The sequence below is a fragment of the Lepus europaeus genome, chromosome 5 (genome assembly GCF_033115175.1).
Source record: "Lepus europaeus isolate LE1 chromosome 5, mLepTim1.pri, whole genome shotgun sequence".
NCBI lineage: Eukaryota > Metazoa > Chordata > Mammalia > Lagomorpha > Leporidae > Lepus > Lepus europaeus.
This window is the reverse complement of record NC_084831.1, coordinates 54517074-54541238: the sequence shown is the minus strand read 5'-3', so window position 1 is coordinate 54541238 and position 24165 is coordinate 54517074. Positions and strand designations below refer to the sequence as shown.

At 41.9% G+C, this 24165-nt stretch overlaps 1 protein-coding gene and 1 non-coding gene across 7 annotated transcripts in view; one reads left to right on the top strand and one right to left on the bottom strand.

The window, feature by feature from the left end:
* Nucleotides 1–20417, bottom strand: part of ATG4C (autophagy related 4C cysteine peptidase) — a 109717-nt gene extending 89300 nt beyond the window's left edge. The window contains exons 1-2 of one of the 6 annotated variants that reach the window (XM_062191458.1): nucleotides 20314–20417; nucleotides 5448–5560 (exon numbers count right to left, since the gene is read on the bottom strand). The gene's annotated coding sequence lies outside the window, so the exon portion shown is untranslated. Of the gene's footprint in view, nucleotides 1–5447; nucleotides 5561–20001; nucleotides 20019–20174; nucleotides 20264–20313 lie in introns of those variants that run through there. The other 5 variants (XM_062191457.1, XM_062191460.1, XM_062191461.1 and 2 more) reach the window with 5 other exon arrangements.
* LOC133761248 (U6 spliceosomal RNA) lies at nucleotides 13005–13111 on the top strand. The gene has a single exon (XR_009866047.1). It is a non-coding gene; the product is annotated as a U6 spliceosomal RNA (small nuclear RNA).
* Nucleotides 20418–24165: the final 3748 nt, after the last annotated feature.

Here is a 24165-nt window from a genome sequence, read left to right as displayed (position 1 = left end):
CAGCTGAGGGGATGGTCAAGTAGGGTCAGCAACATTACAGGCAGAACTGTAAATTTCTTGTTAGAGATGCCCCCTGCCTTTACCTGGCCAGCTCTCCTCCCAGGCCAGCCAAGTAATGAAAGTCAACAGAGTGCCTTCCCCTAGGAGGTTCACACCTCCCTTAGGATATACCCCATGTGAAGAGATAGATAGGTCTGGGCCTCTGAATTTACAAGGCCTAAAGCCCACCAGATTATTATCAAGCCCCTTCTGTCAGGTTCTATTTGCCTCTAAATCAGAAAACTTAATTGTAGCTTAGACAGCACCTTTCTTACCTCCTCTAATAATGACTCTGTCCTTTGTTCTAGACCCTGTCTAGTGCACTTGGGCCTCATTCCTTTGTAATCATAACCTCTACTCTACCTCCAATGGCTCTACTCCCAACCTGTGTGTACTGATGGTCCTCTTCCCCACTTAATGCTGTATAATTGTTCAAACCTGGTAAATGCCACTCTTAGGATCATTGGTTACTATCCTCACTCTGTCTTTTATGACCTTGTCTAAATATGAGCAGAGTCGGCAAACTTGGAAGGCTTCCATAGCCTTGGCAACTCATGACAACAGCCTAGGGTGGTTACTGGCGCCATAAACTAGAATGTCAATTTGTTGGGTCAACAACAGGAGCCACTGTGCACTTGCTCCTCATGTGGGATCTCTGTCCTTAATGTACTGTACATTTTGATTTAATGCTATAACTAGTACTCAAACAGTATGTTTCACTTTGTGTTTCTATGTGGCTGCAAACTGTTGAAATCTTTATACTAAATTGTTCTTCTGTATATAAAGAGAATTGAAAATGAATCTTGATGTGAATGGAAGGGGAGAGGGAGCGAGAGAGGGGAGGGTTGCGGGTGAGAGGGAAGTTATGGGAGGGGGAAGACATTGTAATCCATAAGCTGTACACTGGAAATTTATATTCATTAAATAAAAGTTAAAAAAAAAAAAGAAAAGAAAACTATATGGCTTAAGACTGAATAAAGATATAGCTAACACAATGTAATCAAAGAAGATACGGAAAACAATGAATTTTGTACTTTTTCAAATTAAATAAGTAATTTTTAAGAAATTTTACTTCCGGGGTGAGGGAGCGGGAAAGGGGAGGGTTGTGGGTGGGAGGGAAATTTTGGGAGGGGGGAAGCCATTGTAACCCATAAGCTGTACTTTAGAAATTTATATTCATTAAATAAAAGTTTAATAATAATAATAAAAAAAGAAATTAAAAAAAAAAACATATCATCATATCCAAAGGGTCAATGTCCCTAACATACAAAAAGCTCTCATAAACCAATAAGGAAAAAAAATTCAAATGGAAACATGACAGGCAACTGAAAGGGGAAAAAGGCCAATAAACATGCAAATCTTAGTACATCAAAGAAACACATATTAAAGAAATTTTCTTTTTCATCGTTTCAAGAGATGAAATGGGCACGCTTGAGAAGACATATTTACATAATTACTTCTGAAAGAATAAACTTCTTGAGAGCAGAGAAGGTATATTGGTGACTTATAGCCTTACATCTAGCACAGCTGGCACAAAACACACAGAATTATCTGATGACGAAATTACGGCATATGCATACTATGATGAAAGAGATCTATATTTATCACCACAAAAAGATATTCAGGGTATAGAATGAGGGGGAAAAACAGAGAATAGTATGGATAAAAGTCATGCATGTGGGCCGGCACAACGGCTCACTTGGCTAATCCTTTGCCTGCGGTGCCAGTACCCCGGGTTCTAGTCCCAGTTGGGGCACCAGGTTCTGTCCCGGTTGCTCCTCTTCTAGTCCAGCTCTCTGCTGTGGCCCAGGAAGGCAGTGGAGGATGGCCCAAGTGCTTGGGCCCTGCACCTGTGTGGGAGACCAGGAAGAAGCACCTGGCTCCTGATTCCTGGCTTCAGATCGGCGCAGAGCGCCAGCCATGGTGGCCATTTGGGGGGTGAACCAACAGAAGGAAGACCTTTCACTCTGTCTCCCTCTCTCTCACTGTCTAACTCTACCTGTCAAAAAAAAAACACACAAGTCATGCATGTGTATGCATAAATTTTATATGCATAGGCCCACATATCCCAACAAATTAGCATCAAACAATAACTAAGAAGTCTAAGTTGTTAAAATTGTAAATCCCTGGCCGGCGCCGTGGCTCAACAGGCTAATACTCCGCCTTGCGGTGCCGGCACACCGGGTTCTAGTCCCGGTCGGGGCACCGGATTCTGTCCCGGTTGCCCCTCTTCCTGGCCAGCTCTCTGCTATGGCCCGGGAGTGCAGTGGAGGATGGCCCAAGTGCTTGGGCCCTGCACCCCATGGGAGACCAGGAGAAGCACCTGGCTCCTGCCTTTGGATCAGCACGGTACGCCGGCCGCAGCGGCCATTGGAGGGTGAACCAACGGCAAAGGAAGACCTTTCTCTCTGTGTCTCTCTCTCACTGTCCACTCTGCCTGTCAAAAAAAAAAAAAAAACTGTAAATCCCTAAGAAATGAAACCTCGATTTTGACATTCTCTGAACTTCTCTTAATAACAAAGTTGTTTACCTTGAGTCTCTTTTATTAACAAATTATTCAAAAATGTTCAAAAGAAATTACAAATGCACCCATGTTATTTTAAACTCTAAAAATCAAACTGTTCAACTACAAAATTTACAGTGACGACATCCTATTATGATATTTTTAAACAGTCAATAGATTAAAAAATTGATGAGACACTTTTTTTTTTTCATTTTTAAAATAAACAACTCTATTTTTGTGGTTCTAAAATACACCAGATTCAGCTACTTAGTCATGTGGAAACTTAACTTCCTTAATTTAATTTCCCAGGGCAGTTTAGGCTAAAAAAAAAAAAAGAATGGAAGGATTTTTTTTTTAATTCACAGTTTTTTATTTCCCCTTAAAATAAGTATGGTGAGATTTTGAAAGAAGAAACAGAGTAAATTAATATTTCAATATATTCAGTCTATTAGAATAATTTCTTTACATCTGTATGAGATGAGCCAAGGAAAAACATGATAAACAGTGCTTTTTAGCATAACCACAAGTGAGAAAACAAAAATCTACCACAAATGAGGAAACCACAATGAACTTTAAAAGTAACAGTTTCAATGCAAAATTCTACATTATTCTCACTCAAAAACTCCCTCTCAAAAAACTTCCCTGGTTTAAAAATAATTAGAATTCATCTGTGTACATAGCATAAAGTGAAGGGATGATTTGACCATTATGCAGTATATTTCAATCCCTCCCCCTTTCTTTTTTTTTTTATTTTTGACAGATAGAGTTAGACAGTGAGAGAGAAAGAGAGAAAGGTCTTCCTTCCGTTGGTTCACTCCCCAAATGGCTGCTATGGCCGGCACGCTGCACCGAACCGAAGCCAGAAGCCAGGTGCTTCTTCCTGGTCTCCCATGCAGGAGCAGGCGCCCAAGCACTTGGGCCATCCTCCACTGCCCTCCCAGGCTATAGCACAGAGCTTGACTGGAAGAGGAGCAGCCGGGACTAGAACCCGGTGCCCACATGGGATGCCAGCACCACAGGCAGAGGATTAGCCAAGTGAGCCACGGCGCTGGCCCCTTCAATCCCTTTAGTATCTAAAATATCTGATTTCACTGCCAAAGTGATATGCTAAAATTCTAATTTAGTCTACCTTCCATTGGTATCACCAGAGCCTTAGTCAAGAAAAGCATTAAACAACATTCTTTGCAAGTTAAAAATTGGGTTCCTTTTTCAAATGTTTATTATTTATTTGAAAGACAGGGTATAAAGAGAGAGATCTTTGATCCACTGTGTCACTCCCCAAATGCCCACACTAGCCAGGGCTGAAATAAGGAGCCTGGAACTCTATCCAGGTCTCCCACATGGGTGGCAGGAACTCAAGTACTTGAGCCATCTTCAGTTGCCTCCCAGGATGTACATTAATGGGAAGTTCAAGAGGAGGTGGGTAGCCAGGACTAGAACCAGGCATTCTAATATAGGATGCAGGCATCACAAGCAGAAGCTCAATCCACGGTGCCACAACACTGCCCCACAAATTATTTTCTAGATGGTGTTTATGGTGTATTTCTTAAAACAAGAAATTACTAAATCATTCTTCACAGAGTTTTGGTGTTTTTTTTTTTTTTTTTTAAGATTAACTTATTTATTTGAAAGTCAGAGTTACAGATAAAGAGGGAGAGAAATAGATCTTCCATCCACTGGTTCACTCCCCAGATAGCCACAATGGCCAGAGTTGAGCCAGGCCAAAGCCAGGAGCCAAGAGCTTCTTCTAGGTCTCCTACATAGGTGACAGAGGCCCAAACACTGGGGCCACCTTCTGCTGCTTTTCCTAGGTGCATTAAGAGAGCTGGATCAGAAGCGGCAAATAAGAACAAAGGAACAATGATAATTTATGTGAATTGCCACTTTCAGAGCTAATGGTTAGGCAAGGTAATTGGCACTTGGAAATGAGATGATTTTGAATATCCCTTGTCTTAACTGTTGAGGAACATTTGTTTTTCTTCATAATATTTATTGAACTCTTTACTTAGTGTAGGGTTAATCTCAGGAGTATAAAGTTAACTGAAAATCTGGAAAAAAAAAAAAAAGTTAACTGAAAATCCATCTTTGTAAAAAATAAGAATGGGAGGCCAGCACCGCGGCTCACTAGGCTAATCCTCTGCCTGCGGCGCCGGCACCCGGGTTATAGTCCCAGTTGGGGCACCGGATTCTGTCTCGGTTGCTCCTCTTCCTGTCCAGCTCTCTGCCGTGGCCTGGGAGGGCAGTGGAGGATGGCCCAAGTGCTTGGGCGCTGCACCCGCATGGGAGACCAAGAGGAAGCACCTGGCTTCTGGCTTCTGATCTGCGCAGTGCGCCGGCCGTAGCAGCCTTTTGGGGGTGAACCAGCGGAAGGAAGACCTTTCTCTCTCTGTTTCTCTCACTGTCTAACTCTGCCTGTCAAAAAAAAAAAAAAGAAGAAGAAGAAGAAGAAGAAGAATGAGAATATCAGAGGGAGGAAGAAGGGTGGGAATGCAGGTGGGAGGGAGGGTTGGGTGGGAAGAATCACTATGTTCCTAAATTTGTATATATGAAATTTGTATACCTTAAATAAAAGGTTTCTAGATAAAAAGAAAGAAAAATTTGCAAAAGCAACAACAACACAATAAAGGCAATACATGTATGTTCAGAAACGGGCTTTAAAAGAGGAATGAAGGGCTGATAAGAAAGACACTAACAAGATAGTTTTGCCCCAAGGATACATCTTATAAGCATTCTTAGGTCTCCTTAGGATTCCCTAGTTACCTATGTCGACCACTGACTGTTTCAATGCATAGCTATGTTTTAAAGAAGCCCCAAATATAATATAATATTTAGGCATTCTTCTCTTAACTCTAAAAAAGTAAAACACATACAGAAGAAAGTAAGTATTGAGCCGACACACATTTACCCTCACACGTGACTTCTCCAAAGGTCCTCACACATGACTGTAGCACGAACCTCCACTTGTGAAGCACCGCATTTCACATGTTCACCAGCTGTTCAGTCACCATGACAATCACCCTAAATGGGATAGAAGGAACTTAAATGACCTCACTTACTTGTAGACCAAAGAATTACTAATGATGTCTTAAGTCTTGATGATATTATCGCTAAGAACATAATACTTACTAAGGTTTGATAAATACATTTTCATTATGTCAGGATCTTAGTAGCTTCTATATTATAATAAATATTTTGGTTCTCATCCACAGTTTCCCGGTTCATAACTCCCTCCCAAAGGCAGCTGACAGAATCTGGAATTTCTTTTCCCAAAGGCAAATCATAGAAACATTCATCTTCCCTGCCATTCTCTGACCTACCTTGTCCAGGGATAGATAAGACCTCATTTCAGAATGGGCCATGCCCCATAACCTGAAGGAAAAATGCTGCACAAAGGAGCCAAGAACAATCTGAGCAGACAGGCCTTTCTGGGTTTCTCCAGCTAGTCTCCTAGCAATCACGCACATGCAATAAACCTCCATGAAAACTCAAAAGGACAGGGTTTGGAAAGCTTCCACAGAGCTCCCGGAGGGTGGCTGGCCTGGTGAGGACGTGTGGGTGCACCACAACCCTTCCCTCATACCTCTCACTCTGAGTATCTCTTCATCTGGATCCTTTGTAATATCCTTTATAACAAACCAGTAAAGGTACTTCCCTGAGTTCTGTGAGCTGCTCAGGAAAATTAACTGAACCTAAGGAGGAGGTTGGGCAACCCCAACTTATAACTGGGGACAGTCAGAAGCTCAGGTAAGACAACATGGGGCTGTGACTAGCATCTGGAGTCAGGGGTCAGGGAGTAGTCTTGGGGACTGAGCCTTCAACCTGTGGGATCTCCAAGTAGATGGTGTCTACATTAAATTAGACAACAGCCAGCTGGTGTCTGCTGTGGCTGCACTCCTTATGACTGGCAGGTAAAACTACTCCAACACACTTTTGGAGGCCACAGATATTTTGTGTGAATTGTGGGGGGTGTGAGGACAAAAGAACAGAAATCTGGTTTTTCCAACACAGACGCCTAATGAGTCCAAGGTAATTACAAGCCTTCATACTTTAAAATGCAACTCCCTGGGGCCGATGCTGTAGTGCAGCAGGTTAAAGCCCCAGCCTGCAGCGCTGGCATCTGACATGGGCACCAGTTTGAGTCTCGGAAGCTCCACTTCCGATCCAGCTCTCTGCTATGGCCTGGGAAAGCAGTAGAATATGGCCTAAGTCCTTGGGCCCCTGCACCCTAGTAGGAGACCCAGAATAAGCTCCTGGCTCCTGGTTTGGATCAGCTCAGCTCTGGCCATTGCAGTCATTTGGAGAGTGAACCAGAGGAATGGAAGCCCGGCCTCTCTCTCTCTATCTTCCAAATAAATAAAATAATTTTTAAATAAATAAATAAAATAAAATAAAATAAAATGCAACTCCCCAAGCCGTTAAATATGCAATCTACCTATAAGAAGTAACACAGTGGGAAAAATCATCTAACCAACAAAATATAATTAAACCCTACTAGAACTGAAGGGTGTCAGAATCAGGATTGAAAGGGAACTCGCAGGGGCCGGTGCTGTGGCACAGCGGGTTAAAGCCCTGGCCTGAAGCGACGGCATTCCATGTGGGCACCGGGTTCTAGTCCCAGCTGCTCCTCTTCCAGTCCAGCTCTCTGCTAAGGCCTGGGATAGCAGTGTAGGATGCCCCAAGTCCTTGGGCCCCTGCACCCGCAAGGGAGACCCAGATGAAGTTCTTGGCTCCTGGCTTCGGATTGGCACAGCTCCAGCCTTTGTGGCCATCTGGAGAATGGACCAGCAGATAGAAGACCTCTCTCTCTGTCTCTACCTCTCTCTCTAACTCTGTAACTCTCTTTCAAATAAATAAAATAAATATTTTTTAAAAAGGGAACTCACAAAGCATCTACTAACTAGTAAGTATTTATTTTATTTTATTTTATTTTATTTTATTATTTTTGACAGGCAGAGTTAGACAGTGAGAGAGAGACACAGAGAGAAAGGTCTTCCTTCCGTTGGTTCACTCCCCAAATGGCCGCTATGGCTAACGCACTGTGCCGATCTGAAGCCAGGAGCCAGGTGCTTCCTCCTGGTCTCCCATGTGGGTGCAGGGCCCAAGCACTTGGGTCATCCTCCACTGCTTTCCCGGGCCACAGCAGAGAGCTGGACTAGAAGAGGAGCAACCGGGACAGAATCCAGCACCCCAACCGGAACTAGAACCCAGGGTGCCGGAGCCACAGGCAGAGGATTAGCCTAGTGAGCCGTGGCACCGGCCAACTAACCAGTAAGTATTAACAGCAGTTCTTGACCATTGTCTCATACAGTATGCTCCAATAGGTCTGTGAAATCCCCTAACCAGTGTTACGTGGGTGGAGAGGAACAGTGAAAATAAAGCATGTAAATTCAAAAGACTGAAAAAAGTGCCACTCCTAATCCAAGAAATCTGATATGCTCTTGGTTCAGATTCACTAACCACTACTTGTTCATCTGGTTCAACTACCCATCATTATCCACAGTAATAAGATGCTTTACAATATCTTTGCCAAAGGCATCCATCAGCCTCCCACTGAACAATTCTAAAATAGGGAGCTCACTACTTACTGGGTATTGTACTAAGTTGAAAGTAAATTCAAACATTCTTAATTTTTCAAGTTTACTTATTTTTCTTTATTTGAAAGGTAAAATGAGAGAGAGAGAGAGATCTTCCATTCAGTGGTTCACTCCCCAAATGCTCACAACAGCTGGATTGAGCCAGGCTGAAGCCGGGATCCAGGACTCCATCCAGGTCTCCCATATGAGTTGCAGGGACTCAAGCACTTGAGCCATCACTGTCTGCCACCAAGGGTGAAGATTAGCAGAAAGCTGGATGAGAAGCAGAGGCAGGACTGACCCCAGGCACTCCGACACACACTGCAGGCATTCCAAACAGCAGATTACCCCCACTGCCCCACAATATTCGCCATTCGATAATGTTTTCTTTTAAAGATTTTTTATGTATGTATGTATTTATTTATTTGACAGGTAGAGTTACAGACAGTGAAGGGGAGAGACAGAGAGAAAGGTCTTCCTTCCGTTGGTTCACTCCCCAAATGGCCGCAACGGCCAGAGCTGTGCCGATCTGAAGCCAGGAGCCAGGAGCTTCCTCAGGGTCTCCCATGCAGATGCAGGGGCCCAACACCTTGGGCCATCTTCTACTGCTTTCCCAGGCCACAGCAGAGAGCTGGATTGGAAGAGGAGCAGCCAGCACTAGCACCGGTGCCTATTTGGGATGCCAGCACCACAGGCAGAGGATTAACCTACTGAGCCATGACACTGGCCCCTGGCTAATGTTTTAAACTGTTTATTCTCCACCAACATAACTGTTCTAGAGTATCCATATCAGCTACATAATGACTGCTATTTTTTTTTTTTTTTTGACAGGTAAGATATAGACAGTGAGAGAGAGAGACGGAGAGAAAGGTCTTCCTTCCACTGGTTCAATCCCCAAATGGCCGCTACGGCCAGTGCTGTGCCAATCCGAGGCCAGGAGCCAGGAGCCAGGTGCTTCTTCCTGGTCTCCCATGAGGGTGCAGGGGCCCAAGCACTTGGGTCATCCTCCACTGTCTTCCGGGGCCACAGCAGAGAGCTGGACTGGAAGAGGAGCAACTGGGACTAGAACCCGGTGCCCATATGTGATGCCGGTGCCGCAGGCAGAGGATTAACCAAGTGAGCCACGGCGCTGGCCGATGCCTGCTAATTTTAACAACTACACTTGCTAGAAAGATATTTTATGGAGGGGCCAGCACTGTGGCATCACGGGTAAAGCTGCTGCCTGCAGTTCAAGCATCCCATATAGGCATCAGTTTGAGTCCCGGCTGCTCCACTTCCGATCCAGCTCTCTGCTGTGGCCTGGGAAAGCAGTAGATGATGGCCCAAATCCTTGGGCCCCTGCACTCACGTGGGAGACCCAGAAGACGCTCCTGGCTCCTGGCTTCAGATCAGCCCAGCTCCGGCTGTTGGGGCCATTGGGGAGTGAATCAGTGGATGGAAGATCTCTCTCTCTGCCTCTCCTCTCTCTGTGTAACTCTTTCAAAAAAATAAATAAAGCTTAAAAAAATATATTTTATGGAACCATAATTCTGTCTCCCTATATTAATTTTTAATAATTGGTGCTGCTTGTACCTTCTGAAACTAATCCTTCCTCAGTTTGTCACACTTCCCAATTCCACAATCTTTTCTGCATCAATATCACCATTTCCTCCAACTAATCAGAAGACTGCAGGAGTGGTATGAGGACCTGTCAGGGTACTCATAAGAAAATTAGAAACAAGGATAACAAGCAACCAACTGAGATGGTAGAATAGCAACAGACAACAAATACATGAATGTGCAAATGCCCACATAGAAGAGAAGAGACTATGACTCTCAGATTTCAGGGCTGATGTCAGGATGGCAATAGTTCCAGCCACAGAAACAAGGAACCCAAGTGGATAAGATTAAAGTGATGATGGGGAATTCAGTTTGACAAATAGTGCTTTTGGAGTTTGTAATTAAGTAAATAGGGTGCAATCTTTTCCGAATCCCAAGCTACTCTTGCCAAGAAAAAGGGGTGACATTATTGAAATTAATGAACTACATGTGTTTTAAACAAAAAAATCACATTCTTTCATGAAGCATTAGAGATATCATAAGCCGTGACACTCAGTTCCTGCCCTCATTAAGCTTACATTCTAATTAACAAAATGTACATAACTAACTATACACAAAGGCTAAATGTGGTAAGAGATATAAAGTGTTATGACTATTATGAAAAATATTTTTCCCTTTTCAATGAGAATATCCACACATAAATAATGTCATAGTATAAAATACAATCACAACTAGTACTCTTGAAATACAAAGGACAAGGACATACAAATAACATAAATCTTTTCTTTTTCTGGGAATAAATACAAGAAACACTAGACGTGTTACTTACAAATAAGTTGACGTATCATGAATGAGTTAAAGTATCTTCAACAATTAAGCTATTGTTAAAGAATGATGCTTGAATTCTATCTTCAGTCAAAAGAGCATTGTTTAAAATGCTCACAAACACAATTGTTTTGGTTGACAAATGAAATTGTTTGATGTCACTTTTCTTGTCATTCCTAATTTTAAATAATATCAATTGGAGAAAAAGAGCTACAAATTTAGAAGCCTTAAAAATTTTTAAACTATAAGCTCTTCAGCTTATATAACTGTTAAAATTATATATATTATGATAAAGTTTTAAATTATTATGTCTACAATAGTAGTTTTACATATAACTGATTTTACAATCTTATTAAAAAGCAGTTTAGTGGGAACTTTATTTTAAATTGATATCATAATCACAGAAAAAAATAATTCAAATACCTTTGAAAATCTACTTTCACTATATATCTTCAGTGGGATATGTTCTAAGGATATAAAATAACAAAGCAATCTTGATTAGCTGTATTTGTTATTAGAGATAGCATTGATCCATTAATTCCAAAAACCATTTTATGTGTACTATAGGATAGATTGATTAAGTAAATATGTTAACATAACTGAGAATCAGAATTCTCCTTTTGGGAAAAAGGATCTACAAATCTTGGGGCCAGTGCTGTGGCGTAGTGGGTAAAGCTGCTGCCTGCAGTGCCGGCATCCCATATGGGCACTGGTTCGAGTCCCAGCTGCTCCACTTCCCATCCAGCTCTCTACTATGGCCTGGGAAAGTAGTAGAAGATGGCCCAAATCCTTGGGCCCCTGCATCTGCATGGGTGACCCAGAGGAAGCCCCTGGATCCTGGTTCCTGGCTCTGGCCATTGTGGCCATCTGGGGAGTGAACCGGCAGATGGAAGACCTATCTCTCTCTCTCTCTCTCTGCCTCTGCCTCTGCCTCTGCCTCTCTGTAACTCTTTCAAGTAAACAAATAAAATCTTTAAAAAAAAAAAAAAAAAAAGGATCTACAAATCTGAATTGGAGGAGGGTTCAGAAAATTCTGTGGTACTGAATTCCAATTGAAGGCATCATACTAACTCATGATTTCTTTTTCAAAAAATGGGTGTATATCTATTTAAAGGGTGTGGAAGCAATGATACTTTTTTTTTTTTTTTTTTTTGGACAGGCAGAGTGGATAGTGAGGGAGAGAGAGACAGAGAGAAAGTTCTTCCTTTTTGCCGTTGGTTCACCCTCCAATGGCCGCTGTGGCCAGCGCATCGTGCTGATCCAAAGCCACTGATCTGAAGCCAGGAGCCAGGTGCTTCTCCTGGTCTCCCATGAGGGTGCAGGGCCCAAGCACTTGGGCCATCCTCCACTGCCTTCCCGGGCCATAGCAGAGAGCTGGCCTGGAAGAGGGCAACCGGGATAGAATCTGGCGCCCCAACCGGGACTAGAACCCGGTGTGCCGGTGCCACAAGGCAGAGGATTAGCCTGTTAAGCCACGGCGCCGGAGCAATGATACTCTTATAGCAATTAATTTATTCAGTGTCCAGATTTTAGTTTCTAAGTATCATCTACCACTAAATGAACTCTAGTAAAATGGTTGATTTCAGGTCTCAAGAAGGAATATTCAAAGTGGGCTTGTAACATCTTATTGCTTAAAGCAGTTAAGAAAGTGCTCATAGATCAATGCGGATATATCTAAAGCCCATAGAAAACCAGCTTAAAGGGACTGCCACTGACCAAATGTGACGTAACAATGACCAAAAGACTAGAGACCAGACATCGCAAAGATTTTGATGAAAGAATCCTTGCAGGGTGGCAACACTGTGGCACAGAGGGTTAAGCTGCCACCTTTGGCACCAGCATTCCATATGGGCACTGATTGGATTCCCAGTTGCTCCACCCCATTCCAGCTCCCTGTTAATGGGCCTGGGAAAGCAGCTGAAAATGGTCTAAGTGCTTGTGCCCCTGCATCCACCTGGGAGACCCAGAAAAAGCCTCTGGCTCCTGGCTTCAACAGGGCCCAGCTCTGGCAATTGTAGCCATTTGGGAAGTGAACCAGTGGGTGGAAGATCTTTCTCTCTCTCTCTCTCTCTCTCTCTCTCTCTCTCTCTGTAACTGTAATTCAAATAAAATAAATACATCTTTTAAATAAAAAGAATCCTTGCATATGTAGTGAGTATATAGAGATACTAAAAAAAAAGATTGAGGAGGTACAGCTCTTTTTTAAAGAAAATAGCAAATATATGTGGAAGGTCTGGCAGCATTGGGAAATCACCATTTAGCAACCACTCATGCAATGAGTGATTCAGGCAAGAATTATCAAAGACTATTAAAATCACCGAACAAAAAAAAAACTGCTACAAAACAGAACATATACATGATCTCAAAGTATCACTCTCACCTATTGATTATTAAATATATAAAAAGCACTTTTAGAATAATAGAAATATAGTTGAACTGATAGATCTTAACATCACCAATAATGGGACAAATATTCATCATATTACTCCTAAGGTGATGAAATAGAGTTCAAAACATCATCAGGGGTGCTCGCTTCGGCAGCACATATACTAAAATTGGAACGATACAGAGAAGATTAGCATGGCCCCTGCGCAAGGATGACACACAAATTCGTGAAGCGTTCCATATTTTTTATTTAATGCTATAACTAGTATTCCAACAGTATTTTTTCACTTTGTGTTGCTATGTGGGGGCAAACTGTTGAAATCTTTACTTAATATATACTGAACTGATCCTCTGTATATAAAGAGAATTGAAAATGAATCTTGATGTGAATGGAAGGGGAGAGGGAGCGGGAAAGGGGAGGGTTGCGGGTGGGAGGGAAGTAATGGGGGGGGGGAAGCCATTGTAATCCATAAGCTGTACTTTGGAAATTTATATTCATTAAATAAAAGTTTAAAAAAAAAAAAAAAACATCATCAGGCACACTAGGTTAATCCTCTACCTGCGGCACCAGCATCCCATAGGGGCACCGGTTCAAGTCCCGGCTGCTCTTCTTCCAGTCCAGCTCTCCGCTGTGGCCTGGGATAGCAGTAGAAGATGGCCCAAGTGCTTGGGCCCCTGCACCCTCATGGGAGACCAGGAAGAAGCTTCTGGCTCCTGACTTCGGACTGGCGCAGCTCCGGCCATTGCCACCATTTGGAGAGGGAACCAACAGAAGGAAGACCTTTCTCTCTGTCTCTCTCTCTCCCTGTCTGTAACTCTGTCAATTAAATAAATAAAAATCTTTTTAAAAAATCATCTACATAAGTTAAACAACTCTTTAGTCTGGAAAGAACTGTGAGGAAATAACCATACAAATAAATTTTGTGAGTCATTCTACAAAGCAATTGGGTTGGACTCTTCAAAATTGACAATGTCTTTGAAGATCAAAAGTTCAAGGGCAGGAAAAGCGAGAAAAGATGGAGACTTTTAAATAAAGCAAAACAGAAAGACATGACAACTAAATACAATATATGATGTCTGACTGTTCTATTTATTAAATGTTATAATGATATCATCATGATGTTCTATTTATTAAATGTTATAATGATATCATCATGATACTTAAAAAAATCTAATTTTAAATATGGACTATATTAGATAATATTATGTTGAGTTTAATTATTTGGGTATGTCAATGCCATTATAGTTAGTAGGAGAATGTTCTAGTTCTTAGGAAATAAATTAGTATTTAAAAGTGAAATGGCATCATGTCTCCAACCTCCTTTCAAACAGTTCAGCAAGGAAAAAAGTGTATGTGTATATTTAAATAGAGACAGTTCCCTTGCACAACAACAAGCACCAGCACAAACAAGACATAATTTGTATACTTAGTTAATCTAGGTAAAGGGTATACAGTATAGGTATTTTTTGTTCCAGTCCTTCAACTATTTTACAGGTTTTAAACTTTCAAAAGAAAAAAGATGGAAGAAAAAAAGATAGGGAAGAGGGGCCGGCGCTGTGGTGTAGCGGGTAAAGCCGCCGCCTGAAGTGCTGGCATCCCATATAGGATGCTCCACTTCCGATCCAGCTCTCTGCTATAGCCTGGGAAAACAGTAAAAGATGGCCCAAGTCCTTGGACCCCTGCACCCATGTGAGAGACCCAGAAGAAGCTCCTAGCTCCTGGCTCCTGGCTCCTGGCTCTTGGCTTCGGATCAGCCCAGCTCTGGCTGTTGCAGCCATTTGGGGAGTGAACCAGCAGATGGAAGACATCTCTCTCTGCCTCTCCTCTCTCTGTGTAACTCTGACTTTCAAATAAATAAATGAGTATTAAAAAAAAAGGTAAGAAATTAATTTGACTTCAGAGCAACTCATTAGACTTTATAAAGCCTAACTACTTCCACATCCTAACCATAAGGGCTAAAAGCAAGTATAAAGTTCAAAAGGGTTTGGACAAAATAAAGACAGATAATAACAAATACGTAATCACAAACCAATCCACCATCAGTTTTCTATTATGGCTGAGACTAAACATAACCTCCGACCAGGATTCTGTGAAAGACAACATGTAGCTGACTCATGTAAGACAACAGTAAATAAGCAAGGCTATCTTATTAAATATTTTCTACAGATCCAAATAGTACTACCCAACATTTTTTCCCTCAAATCGAGTTTTACTGTCATAAGGATCCCTAAAATTAAAATGTTGTCAGAGAAGCCTAGATGACCAGCCAGACACCTTGCAGTATCACCACCACCACAGCAATAAACACTTAACCTCTATGCCAAAAATTATACATCATCTCATTTAATCCTCACAACTCTGTAAGGCAAAACAACAAAGGTTTGGCAAGACTACTTCTACAAGGTCATACTGCTTATAAATAACAAAAGACTCAGGCAGTCTGACTCCAACACCCATGTTCTTTGCTCTATACACCTTACCATTTTACCTAGAAATGTAAAATTCAAATGAAAACTGATTATATTGGTTCATTATCTCGTAAAAATTACACAAATGAAACATTTCAAAGAAAATTCAAAAGTATTTCATTTTCCCTAATGCTGCATGTTTATATTACACATGCATCAATGAAGGTAGAATTTAACCAGATGTCCAATTTGCTGCCAAATCCCAAAAAGTGAAATGAAGATGATATATAACTGTGTAACTCAGTTATCTCTTCATATACATGGCATAATTTGGTAGATTTAAATTCAAAACAGATACCAACATATTTCCAGATACTTTCATCTAGAACTTCATCCCTGCTCATTCAAGAAATAAAAATTCAAAAAAAAAAAACCCACATTATTTCAGGTATATTATTACTCAAATATACTAAACTGAAACAATGACCAAAAAGGAGAAAAAAACTAGTAAGTTAACCATGAAAACTGCTGGCACAATAAAAAAAATAAGTTAGTAAAGAATGCATGTCCCCCAAAACCTCATCCTCTTTTAATATTCTCTCAGTGAACTACACTACAAACCATCCAGTTACACAGCCCAAAAAAACAGTGGTAGTCAATAGCATCCCCCCCCCCCCATTTAACTCATCAACCAGTTCCACCTCCTATTCTTCTCTGGAATCCATCCATTTCCTTTGAACCATCTTCATCATCACTTTGCCCAAGTAATGTCCTCTCTCATCTAGGCTATTTCAACAATCTCCTAACTTGTCTCTACTCATCTCTACTCTTAGCTTGTCCACACTCAGTGCTTCCTCTGGATAAATAACATTTATTTAATAACATAATTGTAACTTTAAATTTCCTTGGTTATTTGATTTATATCTGCCTCCTCTGCTACATAGTAAATTCTGTGAGTGTAGAGACTATTTACTCTCTACTATATCAAGTAGCCTAAGAGTGCATAGTGAATAAATATTAAATGATTAAATGCATGTCAAAGATTATAAATTTATAAATAGTTCAAAAAATAAAGTGCTTCTAAGGATCATCAATCATCATAAGCAATAACATGTCATCAATTCTAGATCACAGAATTTTACATTATAGCTCTGAAATTGAAATGTATCTTACAGTTCACAACCTTGGTCTAATTGGCAGTATTTTTTCTCTTAGTAATTCATAAAAGATGGTACACTTTGGGCCGGCGCCGCAGCTCACTAGGCTAATCCTCCGCCTTGCGGCACCGGCACACTGGGTTCTAGTCCCGGTCAGGGCACTGATCCTGTCCTGGTTGCCCCTCTTCCAGGCCAGCTCTCTGCTGTGGCCAGGGAGTGCAGTGGAGGACGGCCCAAGTCCTTGGGCCCTGCACCCCATGGGAGACCAAGAGAAGCACCTGGCTCCTGCCATCGGATCAGCATGGTGCGCCGGCCGCAGCGCGCTACCGCGGCGGCCATTGGAGGGTGAACCAACGGCAAAAGGAAGACCTTTCTCTCTGTCTCTCTCTCTGTCCACTCTGCCTGTCAAAAAAATAAATAAATAAATAAAAAATAAAGAAAAAATTTTAAAAAAGATGGTACACTTTGGAATTAAAAAAAAGAAAGAAAGAAATTCATGTTTGATGAAGTAGTTGAGTCTAAAATTCACTTCAGCCACTCAAACCAGATCCACTCAGGGGGTAATCTAGCCTCCCTTCTCCCACGGCCACCACCTCATCCCCAACATTCAATAATTAACAGATCCTACTGGTTCTGTTGGCATCAGCCCTCAAGTCCATTCCTTTCTACCACTCTAAATGTAATCACTCTAGATCTATGTAATTCCTCATTATCTCATAACTGAACTCTTATAGATTCATTCATTTAAACATTTTTTTTCAAATTCAACCAATGCTGTGCACCTACTATGTGCAAGTAAAACAAGATACAAAACAGTCCAATAACCTGGTCCTCCCTCTAATCTCTCTCCCTTATGACTCATTTTATGCCTCAGTCTGGAATTAGTTTCTTCCTGTTATCTACCTACCATATTCCTATCCACTGTGTAAGCTCCAGATTAAATCTTACCTTCTTTATGAAACCTTCCCTAGTTAACCTGGCTTTCCAAGTTTTACATTCTAAAGCATATAAAATCTTAAGCATACTGGCTACATTTTCTACTTCCTGAAGGCAAGGTTTATATCTCACACATTCTGTAAGAGTCTAAGCTCTCAAAGAACAGAATCTTCTGTTGTCTTCTTTGTTCACTGCTGAATCCTCATCATGGTAAGCAGTATCTGGTATGGGGTTGGCACTGTGGGTGGTACAGCAGGTAAAGCTGCTGCCTGCATTGCCGGCATCCTACATGGGCACAGGTTTGAGACCCAGATGTTCCACTTCTAATCCAGCTCTCTGCTGTAGTCTGAAAAAGCAGGAGAAGATGGTCCAAGTGCTTGCGCCTCTGCACCCACGTGGTAGACCCAGAAGAAGCTCCTGGCTCCTGGCTTTGGATCGGCCCAGCTCCCGGCATTGAGGCCATTTGGGAAGTGAACCAGTGGATGGAAGCTCTCTCTCTCTCTCTCTTTTTCTCTCTTTCTCTCTCTCTGCCTTTGTAACTGTCTTTCAAATAAATAAATCTAAAAAAAAAAAGAATATCTGGTATATAATGGCAACTTAGCATGAATTTGTTGAATTAATGCTCTTCATATTTTTCAGAGAAGAGAACAGGTATTTGCAGTGAGAAGAGTCAGAAAAATAAAGATCAAATGACTTAAACTCTGAGCTTCCATTTATTTGCTCATCATCTAAATGTAATATTCAGTAGTCCTGGGGCCGGTGCTGTGGCACAGTAGGTTAATCCTCCGGCTGCAACGCCCGCATCCCATATGGATGCCGGTTCTAGTCCCGGCTGTTCCTCTTCTGATCCAGCTTTCTGCTGTGGCCTGGGAAAGCAGTAGAAGATGGCCCAACGACTTGAGCCACTGCACCCGCGTGGGAGACCCGGAAGAAGCTCCTGGCTCAGCTCTGCTATTGCAGCCATTTGGGGAGTGAACCAGCAGATGGAAGACCTTTCTCTCTCTCCCTCTCACCATCTGTAACTCTACCTCTCAAATAAATAAATAAAATCTTAAAAAAAAAAATTCAGTAGTCCCTGAGTTGCTATAATTAACTGAGATAATGTGTTAAAAGTATCTAGTACAAAGAGAACAAGAGGATACTCTTATCAATAAATTGAGTATTTTGTTAAATATTAGTAAGTATTCAATTAATGCCTAATAAATGAATAAAATCTCAAGAGAAATATAAAAAGTTTGAATAATATCTAGCTTATCCTTTTTTCCAATAAAGAATCTCATGAGTGAATTAATTCTGAAATACTATACATGTAGCTCCAAATCTTACGCATGGCTGAAACCACTACAGATTATCTAGGAATAATCCCAACTTGACAGGATACAAGTATTTTTCTATTTTACTGACAGATACAAATTTTACTGAGTAATAATCTTACTATTAGAACCTCTACAAGTGCAATAACAGACGACATGGTGCAAACTCATCTGAGTTACATGGTCCCCAGAAAGCACGCAGTACAAAATTTCTGTCTACAAAACATTAAAACATTAATGAACACACTACAACACAGTTCCCCAGAGCTATCAAAGTATCTAGAAACACTTCATAAACAGTTTACCACAGATATGTTTTTATATAATTGCATCCATTTATAGAAAAAGAGCATAATTAAATGGTTTCGAAACTCTTTACTAAATCATATAATTCCATATGTTGACTTTTTAACTTTAAAGTCTCAGTTTTACAGCAAATGAACTGATAATTCAAAATAATAGCAGATTATTGACTAATCAGAAACTCTTCCTTGTTTTATAAAAGAGCTTTTATCAAACTCAGAAAATACACCGATTTTAAGTTTCATAGCCTTTCCAATCGCTCAGGGGCACTTTAACAACAAATCACAAACAAGCAAGAAGGAAGAATCATTTCTTTGTGTCTGTCTGCTATCATCTGACACAAAATCATTACAAAAATTCCACTGGGTATTTGTGGTTCAAGTAGAAAACTAGAAAAAAATTCCCATATATGTCATTCAGATATTAAAAAACATCACCACCACCAACAAAAAGAGCTGTAGGATCAAGTATTCCCTAACTATAGGACAGCAGTGAACACCATGTGGGGAAAATCACAACAAAACAAAAATGCTGGCCAAAGAAGTACGAACCATAACCTCAACCAGCAGTAATGCTGAGTTGACCGCTGGGATCCCAGTTCATAGTCATCAGATCTAAGAACGTATTCTGAACCTTCGACCTCAAGAGCCCTTTCCTGTGGTGAGGCTGGGGAGGGTTGAGGGCAACTCGTGAAACAAAGTGAGCGAACGTGGATCCGCGGATGGGGAGGCAACACTGTATCCCAGCTACCGGGCTACAGCTGGAAGCGACAGCCAAGACAAACAGGAGGAAGGGCGCTAAGGATGCGATGGTTAAGTTCTCGGGGACCCGACTGCTTCGTTTTCCTTCAAAGGGATGGGAGTCGGGGGTGGAGACCGACCCGACGGAGCCCTGGCGCTGGGTCAGAGGTCCCAGGGATGCGACAGCCTAGGGGACATCAGAGGTCGTGCCTGGGATACCTAAGAAAAGCACAAGGAAAACGAGAACAGCTGCCTACGGTAAGGCTTACGGTTTGTCACCTCTGGAGCCGAGGACGGCGCGACGACGAGTCAGAAAACAAATGACACAAGAAGAGACACCCGAGGGTGGCGCCAGAGCCCTCCGAGAAACCAGTGGGTTGGCCACAGGGTCTCCCCAGAGTGAAGGGCCCCCCCAAGAAACCCGGTCATCGGGCACCAGAGACTATCCCAACCTTCTCGTCTCCGCTAGCCTCACGTCGACCCCTCACAGGAACAGAAGGGCTGGAGAGCTGTACCGACGCGCAGGAGCCACCAGCCCGGGAAACGCTCAGCACCGGCTACAAAAGCAGCCCGCACGCAACACCAGCGGACCTCAGCGCCGCAGCCACAGGTACCCCGAGCTCGCCGGCCACCGTAGCAAGAGGAACGGCCTCGCCTTCAGCTCTATCAGGTCAGCCACTTCCGGGGCACCGGAGCCGTGGATTGGCGGCAGCGGCCGCGGTAGCAACGGCTCGGAGGCCTCTGCTCCACTTCCTCCCTTTTGTCCACCTGTTCGCCACCTCACCCCTAGTCACCCATGCGGCAAGCGCAGAAACGAGAGAAAGTAGCCATGTGTAAGCAGCGTCTCTTTGACAAGCAAACCACACGTTCCGGCTGCCTGTCGAATAGTCGGACTTCAACTACCAGCATGCCGTGCGAAATCGTCAGCATGCTTCTGTCGCAGAAACTACAAGATCCAGCATGCACCGCTTCTTCATCCTTCACTGTCCCGGACCGGAGCAGACCTCCTACCAAGCCCCACTGTGGTAAAATACTAGTCTCTCAGTTACCCTGTGGTGAAGGTACTCCAAGCCAAGCTGTGCCTGGGACTGCAGGCTAAATACCTGTAAGAAGACAGCAAAGGATACGTGCACTCATTTTCCACATTAAAATTATTCTCAAGGATTGAAGCGCAGGGAACAATCTGAGGAGACCTTTTATGAGATGGAAAACTTTATCTTCACTTTAAAGGGTTGTTACGGAGAAATACTAACTGGAAGATGTAATCCTGTATCGTCTTGTTCTAGCAGACTACGTGACGTGCCCCTGAACTACATAGGAAATTATAGTAAAAGCTAGAAGTTAAAAAACTGACAGCCTGTACTACCAGACTGTGGACCACATGGAAATGAAAGTCTTCCAGAAGGCGAGTTAAAAAGTTTAAAAAAAAAAAAAAAAAAAACTTGAGACTTTTTACAGTTTTTTAGTGTTTTGTGATTTGAATTATTTTTATGATTCTCATATACGTGACTAAAACAGTTTATTTCCTTCTGATGTGGTGAGGCAGCCAATTAAGCAATCAAGGCAAAAGTATAGCAGGATCATAAATGGAACATTTATTAGAGTGAGCAACCAAAAACTGTTTCTTGTATGATTAACTTATGATTCTATATTTTGAAATGCAGAACTCTTCTGATTTTTTTAGGGGAGATAATATGCCTCTAACAAGCCATCTGGATGCCTTTTTGTAACTTCCATAAGGACTTGGATAATGAGAATGTATATATATATTATTCTTGGTATCATGTATTAGCAGGCCACAAGAAACAGTGCTTGAATATTTAAGATAACTATTTGATATGAAAAAGTTAAATTGTGTATATGCTACCAATTTTAATTGGTTGGGAAAAAGTGTAGAACACGTTTCATTTTTTCAGCTTCACATGGAAGTCACAGGGGGCCACTATATTCCATAACGCTGACATGGTATCAGCTACCATACAAATGGCTTTTCAACTCCAATGTGCTAAATTATGCAGCACTAGCAAGTAAATATTTAAAACCTATGATTATGGGGAACAATCTGTTGCTTTCCTTACTCACACAGCAAACAATGTGAGTATAATGAGAGAGAACATTTCCGCTGGAATGAGTCAAAGGTAATGTTGGTAAACTATATTAGGTTATCCGATATTTGTGTTTGTAGTAAATAAACGCATAATCACATTTACTAATTAGTATTAAGGAACCTTTTAAAATATGCTAAATATTTAATACATGTATTACTAAAGCAGTTTTAATGATCAGTTATATAAATAAACACGGAAGAGTTTAAAGATTATATAATTTATGAACAGACTTTATGTTTTCTAAAGAGATTCTTGTAGTGGTAGCACTCAACAGTATTCCTTGCTTTAAATGTGCCTGTGCCTTCCTGATTCAGTCAATTGCCAACTACACAAGAGGTAAAATTAGACAAGCTGTTCATTTCAGTTCAGCACATATACTGAGTGCTGCCAGGAGCAAAGCACTCTGTCTCGCTGCTTCTGAAGCACAGTTTTGACAATTAGGAAGGATCTAAAGGCAAATGAAAAGCAGAGAGGAGAGCTTTACCGGAATATGTGAAGTATGTGTTCACACCGACTTTCAGTAATCATTTATGAATGTGTTAATTGGACTTCTACAGTAGTGTAGTACACGTTCTCAAAGGCAGGAGCTGAGTCTGAAACATGTGTCCCTCTCAGGGCCAAGCACAGGACTTCTACAGAGTAACTAGTCCTCAAGAAATGCTTGTGACAATTCAGTGATGACTGAGGCGCTGAAACTCCCTTCTCCTTGACACCATGCAGTGTTCGTGCAAGCTGTTTCTAACATCTGTGCTTTTTGTAGGTAGTAATTCAGGTATAATTATTAAAACCAGAATATTTGGTTACTGAAAGTACCATATTCAATAATCTAAAAGATAAAAGTTTACTACTTGGTGTGTGTGTGTGTGTGTAACATTTCTCTTAAGTGTCAAGCCTTTCTAAAATGTCATCATAGTCTAGGCATAAACTTTAAAAGTATACAAACCATTCTAGTAGTATTGACTGTGATAAAGCTCTGCATTTTTATTGATAAAGTTTTTTTAAAAAAGATTTATTTATTTATTCGAAAGGCAGAGTTACTAAGAGGCAGAAGCAGAGAGAGAGAGATCTGCTGGTTCACTCCCCAGGTGCCCGCAACGGCCAGAACTGCACTGATTCAAAGCCAGGAGCCAGGAGCTTCTTCCAGGGTCTCCCACACAGGTACAGGGGCCCAAGGACTTGGGCCATCTTCCACTGCTATCCCAGGATATAGCAGAGAGCTGGATCAGAAGTGCAGCAGCCGAGATTCAAAGCCCATATGGGATGCTGGCACTGCAGTTGATGTCTTTACTTGCTATGCCACAGCACTGTCCCCAGTAAAGTTTTAATCCTAACTTCTACCAAATGTACAAGAAGTCTTCAGAACATTCATGGGGGGCTGGTGCTGTGGCGTAGCGGGTAAAGACATCAACTGCAGTGCTGGCGTCCCATATGGGTGCTGGTTCAAGACCCGGCCACTCCACTTCTGATCCAGCTCTCTGCTATGGCCTGGGAAAGCAGAAGATGGCCCGGGTCCTTTGGCCCCCCACACCCACACGGGAGACCCTGAGGAAGCTCCTGTCTCCTGGCTTCAAATTGGCACAGCTCCAGCCATTGTGGCCATCTGGGTAGTGAACCAGCAGGTGGAAGACCTCTGTCTCTCTGCCTCTGCCTCTCTGTAGCTCTCCTTTCAAATAAATAAATAAATTTTAAAAAGAAAAGTTCATGGAAAATGCATACAAAAATTATGTATGGATTTCAACTTTCTGGCACCAAAAGGAACTTTATCTTGTGATTCCATTTTTCAACAAACATCCTCTTGTACTTGTTATCCCTGCTGAACCCAGACAAAGATGAAGGTTCTATTTGATGAGTGAATGTGTACCATGAATGACTAAGCGGAAATATTATATTGAGATAAACTGAACTCAAACATAATGAGACAAATACCTTGTAGACTTATAGACTTCTTTTTTTTTTTTTTTAAGATTTATTTATTAGGACCGGTGCCATAGTGCAGTATGTTAACCCCCGACCTGTGGCACTGGCATCTCATATGGGCACCAGTTCTAGTCGTGGCTGCTCCACTTCCAATCCAGTTCTCTGCTATGGCCTGGGAAAGCAGTAGAGGATGGCCCAAGTGCTTGGGCCCCTGCACCAGTGTGGGAGACCCATTAGAAGCTCCTGGCTCCTGGCTTTGGATCAGCGCAGCTCTGGCCATTGTGGCCATTTGGGGAGTGAACCAATGGAAGGAAGACCTCTCTGTCTCTCCATCTCACTGTCTGTAACTCTACCTCTCTAATGAATAAATAAAAATATTTAAAGGTTTATTTATTTATTTAAAAGGCAGAGTTACAAA